Source organism: Ceratotherium simum, chromosome X (genome assembly GCF_057802395.1).
Source record: "Ceratotherium simum simum isolate JZ-2026a chromosome X, ASM5780239v1, whole genome shotgun sequence".
NCBI classification, from domain to species: domain Eukaryota; kingdom Metazoa; phylum Chordata; class Mammalia; order Perissodactyla; family Rhinocerotidae; genus Ceratotherium; species Ceratotherium simum.
The window spans coordinates 24,329,767-24,351,615 of record NC_141940.1 but is presented as its reverse complement, the minus strand read 5'-3'; the positions used below and the strand labels follow the sequence as shown (position 1 = coordinate 24,351,615).

Here is a 21,849-nt window from a genome sequence, read left to right as displayed (position 1 = left end):
ATACGATTTACGCAGTTTATGATTGAGAAGGGTCTCTCTTTCCCTCCAGAAGGAACCTGGAATAAAAAAATGAAATGATATCCCACTAAGCAGTTATACTAAAAAAAACAATGGGAGATATTAAACCTTAAGCAAAGCTGCAAATCAGTTTTTGGATAAACTTAATATTTGTTTCCAGTGATTCTAATTTTACAGATGTTTTAATTTCTGACTGTTAGTAGCTCAAACCAGACTGAGTATCTAAGTTCATATTTCAGCCACTTATTATAATAGTATGGCAACCTTGGCTAATTTAGCCAAACTCTCTTTGCATCAGTTTCCTCATCTGTATAATAGAGATAATAATAATTTTTACCTCATTGAGTTATTATAAGGAGTAAATGAGCTAATAAGTATAAAGCACTTAGAACAGTGCCTGATACATTGTTAACACTCTCATTATTATTGTTGTTGTGATGATTATTATTCAGTTGATAATGAAATAATCAAAATCAAGGTAAAGAACTATGTGAAAGAGGAACACAAAAACAGGTATAAACAAAGCAAGCTGGTATAGTGTTTTACATGTAATAGTCTTTCAATAAAGTCTGTGTAACTGAAAAATAGGAAATTGGAATGTGGGCGTGAGAGGCCTAGTTGGGGGATGTTTCTAGTCAAATTAGAGATAATCAAGTATAGAGAAACTACTCTTGGATGAATATTAACCACACATTGTAATGTCAGATTGATTCAAACATGTTTTAGATTAGTAGTTCTCAACTCTTGCTACACAATGAATTAATGTGGGGAATCTTAAAAATACTGGAGCTTGGGTCCTACCCTTAAATTTTGTGGTCATGTTGGGGGCCCAACCACTGATATTTTTCCTTTTTAGTTCCCCCAGTTGATTATAATAAGTAGCCAGGATGAAAGTCCAGTTCTAGAGCAGTGCTTCTCAAAGTGTGGTCCCGGAACAGCAGCATCAGCACCACCCAGGAATTTGTTAGAAAGGCAAATTTTGAGGCCTCACTGTGGACCGAATGAATCAGAAACTCTGAGAGTAGGGCCACTGATCTGTGGTTTACTAAGAGCTTCAGGTGATACTGGTACATACTAACATTTGAGAACCACTATTTTAAAGTGTTCTGAAGAAAATTGTTTTGTCTTTTTAAGAAGAAATTGGCTTAAAAATACATGAATGTAAGTGTAACCTTGATAATAAAAGATAGATCAAGAAAACATTAAAATATCAGTAAAGATATAGAAGTCAAAAAAATGAATAAACATAATCCGCTTAATCTAATAAGTGTTTATAAACCCCAGCAAAGAATATTCATTATTTTAAAATGCATATATAACATTTGTGAAACGCAATTTTCAAATTTCAAAAATCCATATTACACAGAAAACATTCTCTGACCACATCTCAATAAATTAGAAATCAAAAACTAAAAGATAACAATAACAATAAAACTCCAACAAATAAGTTTCTTGCCTTAATATAAATTTAGATTGTTTATAAAATGTGTCATTTCAGAACTGCATGCAATGTATAAGTTATATATAATAAAATATAGTTATATGTTTTTTATATATAATATAGTCTTAAGTTTTAGATAATATAGTTATAAGAAATGCTTAGCAATTAAGGAATATCTAGAGTTTATTTTTAAAAGAGTTGAAGAGCTGGATTAAAATATATTGTTGTGTTTATCAAAGCACATTGAATATGGGAAGGTATTCAATTTCAATGACATTTTTTCTTATCATGCCAAAATGAAATATTATTAAGAGATTAGCAAAGTGTAAATATTTTAGAAACAATGAATTATGGGTGCAGTTAGAAAAAACACATAGCATATCATCAGTGACTTACTATAAATAAATGACAGATTTTGCTGTACTAAAGTTTACAGCAATTTAGTATATGCTTTAAATCTCCACTAGTTTAAAATGCAGTGTTCATATTTTCTGAATGGCAATTTGAAATGAGCAGCATTCAAGTAATAGGACTTGCAGCTAAAAACATCAATAATGAATATTAAGACTATGAATATTAATTTTGAAGTGTTGATTTTTTTAATGATAAAAATTAATTTTGTTTTCCATTTGGAATAAAACTGACTCACATTCTTTTCTACACAAAAGACAATACCAAAAAGGTCAAATTCATTAATTAAACAAATATTTATTGAGCACTTACTCTGTGCCAAGCACCCGCCTAGGCACTGTTGATACATTAGTAAACAAGCCAGATTGGCTTTCCAGAAATACACATTCTAGTGGGGAAGATAGGTATTATGCAAGTAACTAAATAAATACCTTAATTATAGAGAGTGGTAAAGTACCCAGAAGGAGATGAACAGGGTTCTGGGAGAAAGAGGTTTAGGGTCAGGTGGTGGTATTTTCTAGAAAGGACAATAAGGAAGTCCTCTCGGGGTAGGTGATATTTGAACTGAGACCTGAATAACTAGAAGTCAATCATGTAAACATCTTAGGAAAGTGTTTAAGATTGAGGAGAGAGCATCCGCCGTGGCCATAAGCAGAGTTAGTCTCTTATGTGTGAGAAACTGGCAGAGGCATATGTGTCTAAAATGGGGAGAGGGATACAAGTTGACATCAGGAGGACAGTTTCTTACAGGATTTTATAGACTATGATAAAGAGTTAGGATTTTATTCTAAGTGCAATGGAAAGCAGAGGAGTGACGTTATCTGATTTATATCTGAAACATCATTCCATTGTAGTACGGAAATAAAGGAATGGAGGGGACCAGCATACCAAGCAGAGACCAGTTAGAAGATTACTGTTGTAGTCTGATGAGAAATGAGTGTGTATTGGTCTTGGTGATAATGTATACATCTGGTTAATATAGTATTTAAGCTATAACAAAATTTTAAAAAATAAATCTTGTAATTTTTTTTCCACAAGAGGAGACAAATACCCAGATGATTAAGTGGCCTTCCCGAAATCAACCAGAAAGTTAGTGGCAGACGTAAGACTAAAGTCCAGATGTCCTGGTTCTTTTGACAATAATTCTGCCCCCAGTTTCATATTCCCTTTAGAAATCACAACTATTCTTGTGGGATCGAACACAAAATCTGAGTTCAATGGTATTTTGGCATATCGCTTTTAAGAATGTACAGAAAAGAAAAAGTTCTCTTACTAGATCTATTTAATACATTCAGTAATCTAGACTTAAAGAAAGCAAAAGGGAATATTATTTTTTTCACATATATGCTGTATGAAGAAATAAATCAAATTTTGAACTGAAGCAGTCACTGGATATTAATGCAATGTTGCCTTACTTGAAATATCAGCACCAATTAGTTCAGAATCAGTGGGCTTGATCCTGTTCACACTTTGGAGAGCCAGTCTACTTTAAAATTAAGTGTAACTTAAAGAAAACACATTGAGTTTTTATTCTTAAAAATGGCTTCCCCACTCTCCATCCTGAGAAAATGAAACCCAGTTTTTTATGACTTAAATTAAAAGAATAAAGGCAATGTGGGAATTAAATAATATTTTGATACTATTATATGATAGATCATTAAGCTACCATTTATTTTACATGCAAATAATCTTTGCTCTTATCACTCAAGAGTATAGAAGATAATTTTTCCATAATAGAATTGTTATTTTTTAAACTTCTGCCTAAAAGTAGTTTAAAACAAATGTGACTAACATTGCCAAAGGAGCATCCCATTCCCGCTCTATGATTCTGTAATTTGCTTATTTGTATCATGGTAAGAAAATATTCCATTAAATCTTAACTAATCTGGGCCAGCCCCAGTGGCCTAGTGGTTAAGTTCGGCGGCCCGGGTTCCGTTCTCAGACCCGAACCCACACCACTCGTCTGTCAGTGGCCATGCCATGGAGGTGGCTCGGATACAAAAAAACAGGAAGATTGGTAACAGATGTTAGCTCAGGGCGAATATTCCTCAGTAAAAAAAAAATCTTAACAAATCTAATACCTTTAATAGATTCTTGAGACCTTCCCCTCTTACTCTTACCAGGAAAGCAAGAAGCAAAAATAAAAAAAGTTATTTAGAAATTGCCTGCAGTTGTTCAGATCAACCCCTTTCAGTAGCATGAGTAATCACCTATGTACTCCAGCTGTGCAAGGCCCTTTACTAAAATAATTATTCCATGAGGTCAAGGGTTGTTAATAAAGCCAAGAGAGATCTATTCAAACACTTAAATTTTTCTAAAATAAATATGAATTGAAAACAAATAGGTAATAATGTGTTTATATTATAAAGTGTGGTAGAACACACATTATTCTTTGAAACGAATATTTTCCTGTGTCTTGGGTACGTGTCCTTTAGGGGCATAATCAAGATATCTGCAGAGCTATCATAAGAACCTGAATTCTCCTCTCACAAGGACATATTTTCTTTAGTTTCCAGCTGAGGAGTATTTGAACCCAAAACTGAAGGAGGTAACCTAAATCAGAAGCAGCCCTTAATCTTTGCAAGTGCTCTTTTGGGAATATCTCTTCAGTTTAAAGATCAAGAAATATAAACTATTTGTTTCAGATTTTTGATGCAATTAAATAAGCTTACGAATCAATAATCAAAACACTATGGAAAAATAGTCTTATTCTCCTAAATTCCATTCTTTTTAACAACCAAAATTTTTAATTTTTTCTGTATGAGCAACAATATGGAAAAGGTTAATATATAAGACTTGAATATAAGAAAAAATATAGGTAGATATTTACCTAATCTCTGGTTTAGGAAAGATTCGCTAGGCAGAAAAGCAGTAGATAATACTGCAAAGTACTGGCTTATGTGAGAATAGATATAACCTTTTTAGAAAGTATCATATCTATTAGTAATTCCACTCACTTATAGGAATCTGCCCTATAGAAGCAACTTGAAGTGCAACAAAGATTTAAGCACACAGTGGCCAGTTGCAATATCATTTATGACCACAAACAGATCCACAATGACTATTAAGATTGGAACCTTATTTTTAGCTTGAAAATTCAAGGAAATTTTTATTTATATTAATAATATTTACATGTTTGCTTTTAATATGAGAAACATGTCTTAGACTAGTGACGACCAATTTAAAACTGACTCTCAATGTTTTGTGTAGACTTTGTTTAGAGTTAGACTGTTTTTGACATATGGAAATCAGACTATGAATAACAGTTTTAACTTTTAAATTTTAAACTTTTTATTTTAGAATATATTTAGATTTACAAAAATGTTGCAAAGATAGTACAGATTTCTCATATACAATAGATCTAATTTCCTGTATTATTATTTTACATTAGTATATTTTTTACAATTAATAAGCCTATACATTAACTGATACATTAACTGCATCCCACTTTATTCAGATTTTTTTAGTTTTCAGCTAATGGTCTTCTTCTGTTTAAGATTCCATTCAGGATATTATACTACATTTAGTTATCATGTTTTCTTAGACTCCTCTTGGCTATGACAGTTTTGCAGACTTGCTTGTTTTTGATGACCTTGACAGTTTTGAGGAGTACTGGAGAAATATTTTGTAGAATATCTGTCAGTTGGAACATGTCTGCTGTCTTTTCTAATGGTTAGTGTGGTGGGCTGAATAATGGCCCCAAAGATATCGCTGTTCTAGTCCCTGGAACTTGTGAAGGTAACTTATACTGTAAAAAGAAATATGTAGATATGATTAAGTTAAGAATTTTGAAATGGGGAGATTTCCTTGTGTGGATGGGCCCCAAATGTAACCACAAGTGCCCTTATAAGAGGGAGGCAGAGGGAGACTTGACTACAGAAGAAGAGAAGGTAATATGACAATGGGAATAAGCCAAGGAATGCTGGCAGCCACAACTAGTTGGAAAAGGTTAGGAACAAATTCTCCCCTGGAGCCTCCTGAAGGAACCAACCCTGTTGACACCTTGATTTTAGCCCCGTAAGCCTCCTTTTGGACTCCTGGCTCCCAGACCTGAAAGAGGATACACTTCTCTTGTTTTGTTTTGTTTTGCTTTGTTTTGTTTTGTGAGGAAGATTGGCCCTGAGCTAACATCTGTTGCCAATCCTCCTCTCTTTGCTGAAGAAGATTGGCCCTGGGCTAACATCCGTGCCCATCTTCCTCCACTTTATATGGGAAGCCACCACAGCATGGCTTGATAAGCGGTGTGTAGGTCCATGCTCGGGATCTGAACCTGCCAACCCCGGGCCACTGAAGAAGCGGAGCATGTGAATTTAACCACTACACCACGGGGCCAACCCCCACTTCTCTTGTTTTAAGCCACTAAGTTTACGGTAATGTGTAACAGTAGCAAAAGGAAACTAATACAGTTAGATGAGGGTTATGTGCTCTTGGAGTAAGACTACAGAGATAAAGGGCCATGTTTATCATATCACATTAATGGTATGTATTATTAACATGACTTAGCACTCTTGGTGTTAGTGTTGATCATTTGGCTAAGGTAGTGTTTACCATGGTTACAGTTATTCTTTTAAACCCATTTCCATACTGTATTCTTTGGAGGGAAGTCACTATCTGCAGCCCATACATAGGGAGTAGGGAGCTATGCTACCTCCTTGAGGGGAAACTATCTACATAATATATTTGGAATTCTTCTTTAGGGAAAATTAGTCTCCTCCTCCATTTATTTATTCAATCATTTATTTATATTAGTATGAACTCATGACAATTTATTTTATACTTTGGGTTATAACCCAACATTAATTTATTTTGTTGTCCAAATTCATCCAGTTTGACCATTGGGAGCCCTTTCAGGAGGCTCCTCTGTCCATTTAATATACCCTCATGAATGTAGATTTTTCTTTTTGAGCACTTCCTTTCTTCATTTCTGGCACTACAAGATGCTCCAGTTCATGTTATATATTTCCTGCCTGAGTCCTAATTTCAGCCATTTTGCCAAAGAGCACTGGTTCCTTTTATTATTAGAAAGCAAGATCTGGGTACTAGGTGTACTAATTGCTACTAGGGTGTCATTGCTTCTAGGTCTTCTTAGCTGAAAGAGAAAGGAAGTATACGTGTGTATACTACCTTGTGTATATACACATAACTATTAATATTTCTATGTGTAACCATCTGTAACTGTATTATGCTAGACATGGGTTCATACAGATGTCTCTGACTCTAGTCCATTACCATATCCATCATTTCTCCTCCTCTTGCTTATCTGTAACCTTCCATTTCAACTGTGGGAAAAGTGGCTCCCACCATCCAATATCCATTAGCTTAATTGTCCAATTCCAGTAGACATATACGGTGGTACCAGAATTATTACCCCATACTCATGTGGGGAAAAACATTATCAACTAAAGTAAAATGCTTATGAACATTTCCTTTTGCCTTTAGTCTTACAGACTCTACTCATTTTCCAAATTACTTAGGTCAGTATCTTTTCTTCCCACCCCCTTCAGTGAGTTAGTTTCATACATTTGTAATAAATTTTGATTATTTGTCACATTTTGCATTTCATCCTGGGATCTCATGAACTGCAAAATTATTTTTTAAACTGTGCATACATTAAGGTTTGCACTTTGTACTGTAATGTTCTATGGGTTTGACAAGTGCATGCTGTCATGTATTCACCATTATTGTATCATACAGAATAGTTTCACTGCCCTAAAAAATTTCTTCTGCTTCACTCATTCAAATCCTCCCCAACTCATGGCAACCACTGATTTTTTAATGTCTCTATAACTTTGCCTTTTCCAGAATGTTGTTTAATTGGAATCGTACATTATGTAGCCTTTTCCTACTGGCTTCCTTCTCTTAGCAGTATACATTAAGATACTTTCATTTGTTTTTATAGCTTCTTAGCTCATTTATTTTTTTAAATTTTTATTGAGATATAATTGACATATAACATTTGTAAGTTTAAGGTGTACAACATGCTGATTTTACCCATGTATATATTGCAATGTGATTACCACTGTAGTGTTAGCTAATACCTCTATCACGTCACATGATTATCATTTCTTTTTTGTGGTGGGAACAATTAAGATCTAGTCTCTTAGCAACTTTGAGATTTACAATGCAGTATTGTTGTCCATAATCACTATGCTGTGCATTAAATCTCCAGGACTTATAAATTTATCTACTGGTTGCAAGTTTGTACCCTTAAACAACATCTCCCCAGTTCTCCCACCCACTAGCCCCTGGTAACTGCCATTCTATGTTTTTACATTCTGCATATATGTTTTTAGATTCCACATATGTTTTTAGATTCCATATATAAATGATATCATAAAGTATATCTTTCTCTGTCTGACTTATTTCACTTAGTCTCTGTCTGACTTATTTCACTTAGCATAATGCCCTCAAGGTCCATTGATGTTGTCACAAATGGCAAGATTTCCTTCTTTCTCATGGCTGAATAATATTCCAATGTGTGTGTGTGTGTATACACATACATATATATATATATACACACACACACATATATATATCACGTCTTTATCCATTCATCCATTGACAGACACTTAACCTAAGTGTCCACATCTTGGTATTGTGAATAATGCTGCAATAAACATGGGAGTGTGTATATCTCTTGGATATCCTGTTTTCATTTCCTTCAGATAAATACTCAGGAGTGGAATTGCTGGATCACATGGTAGTTCTAGTTTTAATTTTTTGAGGAACCTCTATACTGTTTTCCATAGTGGCTGAACCAATTTGCATTCCCACAAAACATGTACAAGGGTTTCCTTTTCTCCACATCCTCACTGACACTTGTTATTTCTTGTCTTTTTGATAATAGTCATTTTAACAGGCATAAGACATCTCATTGTGGTTTTGATTTGCATTTCCTTGATAACTAGTGATGCTGAGCAACTTTTCATGTATCTGTTGGCTTTTTGGATGTCTTCTTTGGAAGAATGTCTACTTAGTTTCTCTGCCCATTTTTTTTATTGTATTGTTTGTTTTTTTGTTATTGAGTTGTATGAGTTCTTTATATATTTTGGATATTACCCCTTATCCAATATATGGTTTGCAAATATTTTCTCCCATTCTGTAGGTTGCCATTTCATTTTTTTTTATTGTTTCTTTTGCTGTGCAGGTGTTTTCCCGACCATGATGAGAGAGGTCTGGCCAGGTTCACTGCCTACACTGGTTCTGCAGTCATTACAGAGGTCTGTCTGCCCATTACCAAATGCACAGGTGAGCAACACTCTTCCTAGGTCCCTTGGTGTATGTGCTAGATCCCACGGCTCCCACAAAGGCACTTTTGTATATGAATGGATGTATAATACATTGTTTTAAAAAGAAGTATCAAAAAGAGGAACATCAAATGCTGCCATGATGTTGAGATCACTATCCTGCAACAGGTTTTCCTGAAGGGAGAATCTGAACAGTGCTCTTCCATGGATGCCGCAGTCCACCACTTGTACTGCACAGATGCACTTCTCCATGCAAGTTCAAGGAAGCAGCTCCTGCATAGTGCTCTCGAACTTGTCTTCCCGATGAGATATTTAGAAGAGGGAGGCTGGGGGGACAAACTAGATCCCCCATTGTTGTAGTTTGTCTCAGGGCTGCAAGTGATTCTCATCCTCTTTATCCTCCACTATTCATTCTAAATTGCCCTCATCGTCAGCTATCATCTCAAAAGTCTTGAGGACTTGACTGGTGGTATGACTCAGAACTTCATGCCTGAGGAGTCTAAGCTCCTAATAATCAGATTCTTGTCAGGTAGGAGTTCCTGCATGTGTCCATTCACAGTTACAATGGGGCAAGAGAATATCAATAGAAACCCAAATGGATCATCTGGATTCCACATATATTTCTCCCTGTCCCTATTGTGTAAGAGTAGCCCTATTTCCTCTCTCTTGCTATCAGGGCCAATTACTTCTGCAAAAAATAATAACTCTTCTTCTGGCTTGTTGTTCCCTGAACACAGGGAGTCCAAAGTGCCCTGGTGGCAGTTGAAGATTATAATCTATTGACACAGAGCAAAGATACACCCACTTTGGGACCTCCATCTCTGCAGATCCCAGAGTTGCGGGAACAGAAAGCACAAAGCCCCCCAGTGGATCAGTGGGAATGATGATATACGAGGCCACTCCTGCTTCTACTCCTTGGCTCTTGGATCCGTGTATTCTTTCTACTGAGGACACAGTGCCACATAAAGATCTCTTGTTTAGTGTTATTTGTTTTTATGTGACACCAAATACATTGTCATTCCAGCAATTCTCAATTATGCAACACTACTGAGTGTCCAGAAGTCAATTGAATTCTGATACCAACTACTCAGAGTTAGTGTAGACCCCGTGAGTTAAGGGCTCAGTCCCTCAAGACTGCTCTCACTTTAGATGCCAGTCATAAGTCCTGGGGGCCACCTTTACTTCTGACCAACTAGCTATAAATTTGGATATTCCTACAACCCACTCCTCAGGTTTGATCAATCATTAGAACGACACAGAACTCAAGAAAGCGCTATACTTATTGTTACAGTTTTATTATAAAAGATACAACTTAGGAACAGTCAAATGGAAGAGATGCATAGGGCAAGGTATGGAAGGATGGGAATGCAGGCACAGAGCTTCCTTGCTTTCTCCAGGCACATCACCATCTTAGAACATTGATGTATTCACCAACCCAGAAGTTCCCTGAACTTCACTGTGCACGAGGATTTAATTAAGTTTCATTACATAAGCATCTTCGATTAAATCATTGGCTATTAGTGATTGAATTCAATCTCTAGCCTTTTATCCTCTGTGGAGGTTGAGGGTGGGGCTGAAAGTTCCAACTCTCTATTCCCGTGTGGTGGTTGGTTCCTCTGGCAACCAGCCCCCACCCTGAAGCTATCTAGGGGCTGCCAAGAGTCATTTCATTAGCATAAACTTAGGTATGGTAGAAAAGAGCTTGTTATAAATAATGAAAGACATTTCTATCACTCAGGAAATTCCAAGGGTTTGAGGAGCTCTGTACCAGGTGAGGGACAAAGACCAAATATATATATTTTTATTATAGCACAGCAACTCTCTGGTCTGACCACAGTTCCGTTACGGAAAAATTATCATAAAAGTCAAAAGACACCAGAACATTACTGGAGTCCATTCAGATATTAATAATTAGTCCAGTCCATCATCATATCATAGCGAAATGTCTCCCGGGGCAGGCCACTGAGATTTGCAGGCTTCCATTTGATCTTTTCAGGTTCCAAAAGCAGGCATAGTCTTAGTAATATATGCCTTTACCCTTTCAGGTATCTGGTATAACTGAGCTAAGAGACAATATCATCTCTTACTCTGAGCCTCTTTCGAGGTATTAATCTAATATTGGATTTCCCTCATTACTTAACACATTTATTCAATCCTTTAATCTCAGCTACTATTTCTCCTTCTTTTCATTTAAACCTAAACTTTTTCATCTTTCAAACGGACATTAAGTTTGGCCACTGTGCTAGTGTAGATTGCAGGCAACACTAGTAGTCTAGCAAGTACCTCCCCCCCACTCATCTCTCACTCATATAGGGTAGGGTTACACAGGTACAAAACTAATGGTCTATTTTTACAACTGGGTAATATAGCTACATTCACTGTAAAACCCAGTTTTTCCAGGTGGGGTGAAGGCACAACCTGCCCCTTAGGCGCTTAGGGGTTTTAACATAAAGTTTTAAAATATAGTTACAATTTTTTGCTTAGGAAATTGTGCCTGTTTCTGGCACTTGCAGTTTCAGCCCGGGTCCTGTGACCACCGTATCAGATAGGAAAAAGAGAGTTGAAGTGATGTGGGGAAGAAAATGTATAGTCATCATAGCAGCATCTTCCTCCATCCCCTCTTCCCCAGATCCGCCAGAGAAACAGAGGACTCTATCTAGTGGGGATGCTCGCTTAGCCACTCTCATGTTGAGTGTGAGCATACACTCATGAAGGCATATAAGCCAGCCCTTCATGTGTATATCTCTTCCTGTTTTAGACAACCAGTGTTTCAATTGCCAGTTCCAAATCTCTATCAAACTATTACTCTCAGGAGGATATCTCTCTGCTCATTGTTGGACATTATGGGCTGTAAATTGTGTTCCTTGGTCTGAAGAAATGTGACTCAGAGGTCCAAATTGTTGCAATATCTTCTGTTTCAGTTCTTTTATAGCACTCTAAGCATGTGCATCTACTACTGGTTAAGCAAAGTCCAGTCCAGACTCTATGTCTATTCTTGTCAGGACCCATTGTTAGCCCTCTGGGGCTGCTGGCATCATCTGACTTGATAGCTATGTTCAGGGTCCCCCCGGTGGGGAAGCTGCAGTCTCTGTCTCTCTTTTTAGCAAGCAGAACAGTTCTTATTGGCATTTTATGCCTCAAAGACTACAATAGGAAGATGGCTAGATTCAGCCTATCTCTGCATTGTTGCAGTAGCCGTATATCCACTCATTTCATGGACCCAGGTGGCCATGTTAAGTGAACAGACCAGTATATCTACTTGTGGATTCCAATCATCTTCTGAACCTAAAAGGGGATTCTTCTGATGGGCATTAACATATCCTACCTTAATGCACCCTTCAAATTCCCACAGTGATTTTTATAGGGCCATGCTGCTTACAGGTATGTATGCAGCATGCCTGTATGCTTTCATTTCATAGGCCAGTTTTCCATTGTCCTTTTGCTTGACCATATGCCCATACTCTTGGCCACTGCCCATGAGTCAGTAAAATCCAAAACACCATAGCAAGCAGCATACAACTCAGCCCATTCAGCTGATTTGGTGTTATATTCTTCAATCACAGTGGCAGCTTTCCAAACAAGTTGCTGTTCATTCACCTTAGAACAGCCGTCCACAAAGCAAACAGCTCCTTCTTGGTTGGTTAAGAGCTATTTATAGGGCTCAGTCCAAGTGACGATAGAATCTGGCAGATCCTCACATGGTTCCAGGGGAGGAGAGTCTACCTCCTTAATATGCTGAATAACTCCCTGCATTCCCTCAGTAGCGTATTCCTGTACAAATCATTTCCATTTTATTATAGAGCTTTTCTAGGCACTGTCCTCTCTATTAGAGTGTTTCTCCAACATCACCCAAGACATTGTGGATATTCCAAGTTTCAAAATTATTTATGTTCTTCAATCATAGGGGCAGTTTCAATAATGTTAGACAGCAAGCTAGCAATTGCCCCTCAAATGGAAATTCTCTAGTTCAAATTTCCACTAGTCATGGCTGGGAAGAGCTTTAGCCATGAGCCCCAGTCTAGGCTCCACGTATGGCTATTGTACAGAGAGTTTGTCCATACCAGCACTCCATGTTCTATTCTATACTCTATGGGCTCAGGCAAGCTTATTCATTTTTATTTAGCATGTCCAACTAATATTGCTTGAAGGGCAGATTTGCATGCCTTCTGTTTTACAATACCCGGTAGGAAAAACGTTCCCCAGTAAGTCACATATCCATCCCCATATTACATATTATATTCAGGTGAAAGAGACACAACCACTTCACACAAAGCCTCTTCAAACATACCAATTTTTGTCCAAACTTTCACTTTAATCTTATCAACCCTTACATTCCTAACTGTAGCCTCCATCTATACTTCATCAACAGGTTTTGGTTTTACAGTACTGGGTGGAGAACTGTTCCTCAGTCAGACATAATATCCATTCGCATAAAACATTCAGGTAAGGAGACATGACCCCTTCACATAAAGCCTATTTAAACATTCCAATTTTCATCCAAACTTCCATCTTAATCCTATCAACCTTTACATTTCTATATTCTCTCAATCTAATTGTAGCCTGTGTTAGGGCTTATCCAAAAGATTTTGATAGCACAGTGCATGAGGGTCCCATGTCACAGAGTCCCAGAAACACCTTCTCTCCACCCTCTTACCATTTTACCTACTTGTGTGCATTAGGCTTTGGGTCCCAGGAACCAAGAGACCTTTTGTTAATCGGCCTGACCATTGCTTCAGGCAATTCCAGGAGGGGTTCCCATTATAATTTTTGCCTTCCAGCTTCTTAAATTCCTCCGAACTGGAGTAAATAAAGCAGATTTATTTGGGGCCCTTTAATGTTGGGGACTAGCAGGCAGTCCCATTGGTTCACCCAACCTCCCGTAGTGCTGTGTTAAGACCTTTGTTTCAATCCCATCAGTGTCCTTTTATTCATCCCGTTTCTTAATAACCATCTAAAGATTTCCACTCTACTGGAATGAGTCCCTTGACTATCTCTTCTGCCTCTCCTCATTCTCCTGTTAATTAATATAATGCTTTATTAGCATCTATAAGACTCACAGGGGGAAGCTGAGTCAGCAAATTCCATAAGACTTCTTGGACTATTGTTTGATTTTGCAGCAATAAGTTTAGGTGGGATGCCCATGCAAAAGAAGCCCCCTTAATCATAGTATTTATCACGAACTGGGTAAAGGGCATATTCAGTGGCTTAATATCCCTGTCATCATAAAGCTAGTCCCACATGGCTTTCACAGGAAGCATATCAACTGCTTCATCTGAGGTGTTCCACTTGTCATTTATAGAGGGAGTTGGCAGCCCCCTTCTCAGGGTAAACAGACTTTACAGTGGTTTTTATCCAGTCCACCAGGCTGGCTGTTCCCTCAGGAATAATTACTGTATTAGGTTGCTAGGGCTGCCAGAACAGAATACCATAGCCTTATCTCACATATCTGGAGGCTGGAAATCCAAGATCAGGGTTCCATCAGGGTTTGGTTTCTTCTGAGTTCTCTCTCCTTGGCTTGCAGATGGCTACTTTCTTGCTGTGTCCTCACATGTTCTTTCCTACATGTGTGCATACCCCTAATGTCTCTCTGTATGTTCAAATTTCAGCTTCTTATAAGGACACCAGTCAGATTGAATTAGGTTCCACCAATACGACCTCATTTAATTTTAATTACCTCCTTAAAGGCCCTATCTCCAAATATAACCACATTCTGAGGTACTGGGAGTTTGGGCTTCAACATGAGTTGGGGGGAGGCACAATTCAGGCCAGGGCACTCTGCCCTCTGCACCTCCTAAAATTCATGTCCTTCTCACATGTAAAACACATTCACCCTCATGCCAATAGCCCAAATGTCTTAAACCATTTCATCATCAACTCTAAGTCCCAAATCTCATGTAAATCAAATGTATATGAGACTGGAGGTATGATTCATCTGAGGTAAAGTTCCTCTTCAGCTGTGAATCTGTGTTACTGGTCAAGTTATCTGCTTCCAGAATACAGTGGTAGGATAAGCATAGGATAGACCTTTCCATTTAGAAACAGAGAAACTGGGGAAAAAAGGGAGTCATGAGTCCCAAGCAAGTCCAAAACCTAACAGGGCAAAATCCATTAGACTTTAAGGCTCAAAAATAATCCTTGGCCAATGCTCTGTCCACTGGGCCCACCAGGGTAGTGGTCCCAACCCCTCAGCTCTAAGCGGCAGTCTCTGAGGCCCTGAGGCCAATTCAGCCCATAACACTTGCTGAGTGTCTAGATCATGTATAGCCACGTGTAATTGTTCCAGTGTGAGCTGTGAGTCCTGCTTCAACCTAAGCATGTTCTTCCATAACATTTAAAGCCTCTAAACTAGTCACTCTCACAATCCATTTAGTAAAATTTCTTCAGGGAGCTGATGATACCAATAGATAAAATGAGACAATTCCTTCACACTATACTCCCTGGTTTCAGTAGTTTCTGGGTTTTGCCCTTCCCCAACATGGACTACCCTTTTGGTGACCAGAGTCTTAGAGATACTCTCTATTGCCCTGGAATAATTTTTCCTTTTGTAGGTGGCTTTGAACCTAGTGGCTGAAACTCAGACTGATTGAAAACTGAACTTGGTTCCCCATCAGTGTTCAACTCAGTATTCTCTTTTAATTTCATTTTAGCTGTCACAGATAACAATAACCAAGGGATTCTATATTTCACTTTTTTCTTATTAGTTTGCATTTTCTTATGCATCTAGTGAACCAACTCCACGGGTGTGATGGTTACTTTTATTTTTCAACTCGCCTGGGCTAGGGGATCCCCAGAGAGCTGGTAAAACATTGTTTCTGAATGTGTCTTTGAGGGTGTTTCTGGAGGAGATTAGCATTTGATTCAGTAGACTGATGAAGAGTACACCCTCACCAATGTGGGCCAGCATCATCCAATTTATTTGAGGTCTGGATGGAACAAACAAAACAAGGAAAGGTGAACTCTCTCTCTCACCCACTCTCCCTCTCTCGCTCTCTTCTCTCTTCTTGAACTGGGCCATCCATCTTTTCCTGACCTCAAACATCAGAGTTCCTGGTTCTCCAGCCTTTGGACTCTGGGACTTACACCAGCAGGCTTTGGTTCTCAGGCCTTTGGCCCCAAACTAGGAGTTGCACCATTGGCTCCTCTGCTTCTCAGGCCTTTGGCCTCAGATTGTATTATACCACTGGCTTTCCTGGTTCTCCAGTTTGCAGATGGCAGATAGTGGCACTTCTCAGCCCCCATAATCATGTGAGCCAATTCCTATATAAATCTCCTCTTATATGTATCTATCTATCTATCTATCATCTATCTATCTATCTATCTATCTATCTATCTATCTATCTATGTATCTATCTATCTATCATCTGTCTGTCTATCTATATATTGGTTCTGTTTCTCTGGAGAACCCTGACTAATACACTGGGAATTGGATCTATCTATAAATTTCATTGGTAAGTTTTACCTTTAGTAACTGATTGCAGTACAGCTGCTGTCCCATACCATGTGGAGCCATGTGACCACCCAGGAATCAAGAGTTCCTCATCCCCCACTCTTTCATCCTTTCTCTTCCCAAACCACATGTTTCTTTGAGTCAGGGCCATTCCAGCAAATTCCATATTTTCTGACACCAAATGCTTTTTTTTTTTTCTGACATTAAATATGTTCTTGTTTCAACAGCAATTCTCAATTCTTCAACACCAACTGGGTGGCCTAGAATTTAATTTAACTCTGACACTAACTATGCAGAGTTAGCACAGACCTGACAAGTTAAGGGCTCAGTCCCACAACACTGCCTTCACTTCAGATGCCAGTCACAAGTCCCAGGGGCCGCCTGCACTTCTGAACAAATGACAGTAAATTTGAGGGTTCCCATGACGCCCTCCCAGGTTTGATAGTTTGTTAGAATGACTCAGGGAAGTGCTATACTGATGATTAAAGTTTTATTATAAAGGATACAACTCAGGAACAGCCAAATGGAACAGATGCATAGGGCAAGGTATGGAGGTGTACAAGAGTACAAAGCTCCCATGCTCTCTTCAGGTGTGCCACCATCCAGTACCTCAATACGTTCACCAACCCAGAAGATCCTCAAACTTTGTTGTTCAAGGGTATTTAATGAAACCTCATTACATAGGCATGATTGATTAAATCATTGGCCATTGGTGATTGAACTCAATCTCTAGCCCTTTATCATCTGTGGAGGTTGAGGGTGGAGCTGAAAGTTCCAACCCGCTAATCATATGGTTGGTTCTTCTGGCAACCAGCTCCCATTAAGAAGCTATCTAGGGGCTGCCAAAAGTTATTTCATTAGCATAGACGCAGGTATGGTAGAAAGGGGCTTGTTATAAATAATGAAAGACATTCCTATCACTCAGGAAATTCCAAGGGTTTGAGGAGCTCTGTGCAAGGAACCAGGGACAAAGACCAAATGTGTTATACCACAAGTGTGTATAAGGCATGTTCAAGGATGGCACCCCAAACTTGCAGAGTATTGCCTCAGAGCTGATGCTTCATGTACACCCTAAACAGGAAAGTCCCACAAATTAATTATATTTAAAAATATAACTGTGACAATAATTGGGAAAATGGTCTAGATAAAAGAGAATATATTTATAAGATAGTCAATAATGAGGGTATTTTAATAAATAGTCCAGTGGGAGAAATGATAAGATAGGGTAGGGGAAGAAAAACTTCCTTCTACTTCCTAGGTTCTGTGGGTGAGCCTAAGAATTAGACTGACATAAGACAGACTAATAGGAGAAAAGCATACAAATTTTATTTAATATTTTTATGTGCACATGAGAGTCTTCATAAGGAAAATGAAGACCTTAAGAAGCAGTTAGGACTAAGAGCTTATTCACTTTCTAAACAAAGAAATTATAAATGTGTGGAGAAGAGACAAGACAAGGGAGTTTGAGTTAGGGGCAGTAAATTTTGGGACAGTGACTAGGAAATATATAGGGGAAACTAATGGAGGATAAGGGTTATTTTATTAGGTTTCTTTATACAGATTCATTTTGGCATCAACTCCCAGTCTCGAGTGATAAGAATGCTCTTGTCTTCCTGGTACAGAGAGGGCACCTTTCTCATGAGATATTTTATGATCTGCTTTAGGTAGAAAGGGGAAGGTCAAAGAACTCTTCCTGCATTTACTCTTCCTCAAATGCCTTCAGCTCAAAATAGCATATTTTGCCTTCAGCCAAAGCAGCATATTTAGGGGTGGCATGTTCTGAACTCCTTCAATAGTGAAAGTAAGAATGGAGAGGATAAAAAATTATTCAAAAAGTATTTAGGAGGCGTAATTGGTTGAGCTAGGTGAAGTACTAAATGTGGATATTTAAGCGGAGTAAAGAGTCAATAATAACTCTAGGAGCTTAAAAAGGGAATAAATAGATGACATTAAATAAGATGTGGTATACAGGAGTAAGAAAAAGTTTTGATTATAGGCTAAATATGAGTTTGATTTGGGATATGCTACACTTGAAGCACCTGCTGGATACTTCTAGTAAGTTCACGTAAGTGTATGTCTGAAATACAGATCAAGTTTGGAAATGTAGATTTTGAAGTTATCTGTACATAAATTGTATATAAAGTCATTTAGTTGCTTAATTTATTTGGAAAATCATATAGAGTAAGAAGAGATGACAAAATATAATAATTTAGGCAAATATTAATATTAGAGCTGGTGGAAAAAAAATCAGCAAAGAAGACTGAGAAGATGGAAGAGTAGGAGAGTGAGGTTGAAGGTGGGTAACCTAGAAAAAAATGTATGAGAGAAGGAGTTTCTGGAAGAAAGCATTTTTGTATCAATTGCTGAAGATAGATCAAGTAGGGGAGTTACTTAAGGGGCCACTGGATTTAGCAATCAAGGAATCATTGGTTTAAAACTGAAAAGAAGGTCAATGTTGACTTTAACAGTTCGGTAAAGTAGTTGAGACAAAAACTATTGTGGTGGATTGGAAAGTGAAAGGAAGGGGAGAGTCAGCAAGAACTGAATAGTCTTTCAAAAAGTTTGATGATGAAAGAAAAGAGGAAAATAGAGCAATAGCTTGAGGGAATTACTAGCTTGGAGAAGATGTTTTTATGCACAATCCTGTGTATTTCTATACGCCAAAGGGAGGAAATCAGTGGAAAGAGGAAATCGGAAATAAGAAGGCATAACAATTCAGTAAAAGTTCTGGAGTAAGTTTGAGGGAATTGTAAAAGAATGTGTTAGGGGTAGTTAGCTGTAGAAAAGATAGTACCTCTTCCTCGCACTCTTAATGAAAAAAAAAGCTATTTAAAAATTTTGTTACACTTAGTCCATTCTTTCACCTTATTTCTGTCAATATTCAATTATCCCTTATAACACGCAGAGGACAGAAGTAGGGAGAACCCAAATTTAAATATAAACAAAAGATCTGGGTTCCACATGAACAAACTGTAAGGTTGAGAAGATGGTTATGATGGAATAGTGGTGAAGATAATCCATAGGGTAGAAAGAAAGTGTAACCTTTGTAAATGAGAGCAGGCTTTTAAAAGAGATGACAAGGAATTGATTGCTTTGGATTAAGAAACTTAAAATAACCAACAAACTATACGTAGAAGTCAACCTTTGTAAAAAAAAAATCCTTCAGAAGTATTAAAGTTATATAAGTGTGCCTTAGTACTCCAACGCCTAATACATGGTATGCATGGGTAAAAATCACGTAAAAATGTCTTCAAAGACTATGTGAGGCTATTTGCATTTTATTCTTATCTGGTTGTTTCCTCCAAAGTCTCCAAAACAACAGAAAGTCCCTAATGCAATTTCTAGAAGTTTTACAGCGCTGCATTAAGGTCTTCATATTGAAACGCCAGTGATGGACCTGCCCTGCATTAAAGGACTGATGGAATCTGGAAGGATGAATCTATGGTACACTGCTGTGTCAGCAAACTTACCATTTGCTGAATAAGAGCTGATAAACAGCAAAATCAATTTAAACAATCATACCAGTTAATCCATTCTGGTAGGTATTACCAACTCGAGAGAGTGGGTATGATAGATACTAAAATAAGTGCCAAAGGCTAGAAAGAGAATATTTAAAAATTTCTTTCTCACTTGTATATTTTTCATGTAGTTTAATTTTTTTTTACAGAATGCAGACATTTAAAATAATTTTCGATAAGGTATTTAATATCCCTACTGCAAATTATTATCTCATACCTGTAAGGTATTGCTGGTAAGGATTGCAATAAAAAGTATAATAAGTCTGACTAGGAAATTAATTTGAATTCAAATACTCCTTTAATTACAACATTCTCCTGTCCGTTCCAATATAATTTTTCTTATTAGAGTTTGAAAATACTCTTGCATATAACTCAAATATTTTTAATGTATATAGTTCTTTGAAATCAAAGGATACATAAAAATCAATATGTATTACAGAATCAGAGTTTTTGTGGCGTGAAAGGCAGTATGCAATGGTTGGGTTAAAAACAAGCCAGTTCTGAGATGTACAACATATTAGCAGCTTTGTTTAAGGAGTTTGCCTTTAATAAAAAAAAACAGATAATGTACTGCTTGTATTTGAAATCATGTCATATTATAAATAGTGCTTAGTTGGAAAACTTTTATTCCCTTACCCTTTCTTTAAATGGAATATAGTTACAGTAAGTGTCAGCAAAAGGAGCTCAAGCAACAAATCCTCTCTGAGAGAAGTCAGAAGCAGGACATTCACAATGGATTCTTTATAAGTTGGCAGGAAATATCGAAGCGAAAAAATAATACACGGCTTTGCTGAGAATAACCTGCCTTATAGGTTTAATTTCAAAGATTTAACTTGGCATTGGTATTGTTATGTATGGGCATATATTTTTTTCAATTAAAAAAAAAATCTAGATTCCATGGATGTTTCAACAATCATTCTATTTGTGTCAGATAAAATATATGGGGACTCCATTCTTTGGGAAATGGAGGAATTTGTCTCTAAATCCAGGCATTTGCTAGTCTAACTTTGGAACCACCATGCCACTGAGCTGATCAGCTAAGCCAATAGCAGATAGAATTATGAGATACTCTGCTTTGTTCATGTTATTTCTAAATCATCCTTTAGCTCACACAAACACCCTCTTCTTTCTTGATTATGGCTCTGGTTAACCTCAGAAAGACTGAATCATGAAACAGATTAGAATTTAAATGCTGTGAAAATTCATTGCCTTGCAATATTAAACAAAGCTGGGTTTTTACTGTCACACTTTGCTCTTTTAGCTCTAAGGTGCATCTTTACCTTACAGAGGTTAGACACAATGTGCTTCTGTTGGTACAGAGCTTAAGTATAATCTGGGTGCTTATGAATTAATCAACCACCCCTAGGGCAACTGGTAAAAGAATAAGTGATTACAAGAAGTATTACAAGAATAAGTGATTTAAAAAGGAGTGACATTTGGCTGAGGATCAGGATTTTTGTGGTGAACAGAGTGTATGAGTAATTTAAGTTTAAAAAGATCCAGAAGGAGAGAGAAAACATCATTTCAAGGAAATATAGTATTGTGGAGAAAATATTACCTGGCTTTTGGATGTCTGCAATAAGCATGTCCAGCCAGATGAAAATCCAATCTGCTTTGAAAATGCTATCCAATGCGATTCTAAAAACTTCCTAGGTAATAATGGCACTATCTAACCACTCTCATCATCTGAAAATTACTTGTTCACCAAACTCTCACTCTATGGTTTCTAACCATAGCTGTTGGCACATAACAGATGTCCAGTATAAA

General features: G+C 37.4%; 1 long non-coding RNA gene across 5 annotated transcripts in view; it reads left to right on the top strand.

Moving 5' to 3' along the window:
• Positions 1 to 21,849, top strand: part of LOC147911780 (uncharacterized) — a 243,870-nt gene that overhangs the window by 205,920 nt on the left and 16,101 nt on the right. For 4 of the 5 annotated variants that reach the window (XR_015550562.1, XR_015550566.1, XR_015550563.1 and 1 more), the window contains one exon: positions 9,018 to 9,118. This is a non-coding gene — a long non-coding RNA (uncharacterized LOC147911780). Of the gene's footprint in view, positions 1 to 9,017; positions 9,119 to 13,486; positions 20,271 to 21,849 lie in introns of those variants that run through there. The other variant, XR_015550564.1, reaches the window with a different exon arrangement.